This window comes from Rhinopithecus bieti, unplaced genomic scaffold, assembly GCF_001698545.2.
Source record: "Rhinopithecus bieti isolate Rb0 unplaced genomic scaffold, ASM169854v2 scaffold_14826, whole genome shotgun sequence".
Classification (NCBI taxonomy): domain Eukaryota; kingdom Metazoa; phylum Chordata; class Mammalia; order Primates; family Cercopithecidae; genus Rhinopithecus; species Rhinopithecus bieti.
Window position 1 is genome coordinate 3,423,049 of NW_016808328.1, and position 2,038 is coordinate 3,425,086.

Below are 2,038 nucleotides of genomic sequence, written 5' to 3' on the forward strand. Positions count from 1 at the left end.
CTCCGCCTCCCGGGTTTACGCCATTCTCCTGCCTCAGCCTCCCGAGTAGCTGGGACTACAGGCGCCCGCCACCTCGCCCGGCTAGTTTTTTGTAATTTTTAGTAGAGATGGGGTTTCACCATGTTAGCCAGGATGGTCTCGATCTTCTGACCTCGTGATCCCCCCGTCTCGGCCTCCCAAAGTGCTGGGATTACAGGCTTGAGCCACCGCGCCCGGCCCATTACTATTATTTTATTATTTTTCTCACCCAGGCTGGAGTGCAGTGGCGTGATCTCAGCCCACTGCAGCCTCTGTCTCCCTGGTTCAAGTGATTCTTCTGTCTCAGTCTCCCAAGTAGCTGGGATTACAGGTACGCGCCACCACACCCGGCTAATTTTGTATTTTTAGTAGAGACGGGGTTTCTCCATGTTGGTCAGGCTGGTCTCCAATTCCTGACCTCAGGTGATCTGCCCACCTCGGCCTCCCAAAGTGCTGGGATTACAGGCGTGAGCCACAGCAGCTGGCCTTCTTTCATTAATTTTAATTTTAATTTTTGTAAGGCATTGTTTTTTGTTTGTTTAAGACAGAGACCCAGGCTGGAGTGCAGTGGCGCAATCTTGGCTCCTTGCAACCTCCGCCTCCCAGGTTCAAGTGATTATCATGCCTCAGCCTCCTGAGTAGCGGCAATTACTTGCGGGCCCCACCATACCCAGCTAATTTTGTGATTTTAGTAGAGACAGGGTTTCGCCATGTTGGCCAGACTGATCTCAAACTCCTGATCTCCAGTGATCTGCCCACCACAGCCTCCCAAAGTGCTGGAATTACAGGCCTGAGCCACTGTGCCCAGCCTAAAAGAATTGCTTTAAAAAAAAAAAAAAAATTTGTAGAGACAAGGTCTCGCTCTGTTGCTCAGGCTGGAGTGCAGTGGCGCAATCATGGCTCACTTGCAGCTTCGAACCCCTGGGCTCAATCGATCCTCCTGCCTCAGCCTCCCAGGGGAAATGGCTTTTACCTCACCATGTTATTGAAAGGGGATGCTTGTCTAAAGCATCCTGCCACCTTGGCCTCCTGAAGTGCTAGGACTACAGACATGGGCTACTGCATCCAGCCTCAGCCTCCCAAAGTGCTAAGACTACAGACATGGGCCACCGCATCCTGCCTCAGCCTCCCAAAGTGCTGGGATTATAGGCATTGGCCACCATGCCCAGCCAAGAGCTTCTTTAAGTGGAGGCTGGGAGGTGTTTTCTGACACCAACCACTTTTTCATTTATTTGACACCAACTGGGTATGCAACAATTCAATCCATTTCTGACACTGTCTACCTGATTTTAGCATCAGATCCCACAAGTTAAAGGGCTTGGGGCTCAGCCCCACAAGACTGTCCCTCTTCAGACACCAGTTGAAAGTCCTGGGGCCACCTCACCCCCCATAATTCTGACCAACCAGCTATAAATTGGAGACTCCCGCAACCCCCTCCTCAGATTTAATAATTTGCTATTAATAGAACAGCTCACAGAACCCAGGAAAGTGATTTAATTACACCTACTGGTTTATGATAAAGAATACAAATAGCCAGGCACAGTGGCTCATGCCTGTAATCCCAGCACTTTGGGAGGCCTAGGTGGGAGGATCACTTGAGTCCAGGAGTTCAAGACCAGCTTGGGCAACATAGTGAGACCCCATCTCTATAAAAAAGAAACAAATTAGTCGGGTGTGGTGGTGTCCACCTGTAGTTCCAGCTACTCTGGAGGCTAAGGTGGGATAGGATGACTTGAGCCTGGGAGTTTGAGGCTGCAGTGAGCTATGATCATGCCACTGCACTCCAACCTGGGCAACAGAGCAAGACCTTGTCTCAAAATAAACCAGCAAACAAATAGACAAAAAGGGTACAATGAACAGGCAGCTGAAGAGGTCGGAAAGGGTCCCGAGACTGGAGGACACCATTACTGAGACCAGTAGGACTGGAACAGGCTTTGGAGACCATTTGGTCCCCCAAACTCCTCCTTTTCCAGTTGGGCAAACTGAGGCCCAGCTCATTCAGCAAATTAATAACAGAGCC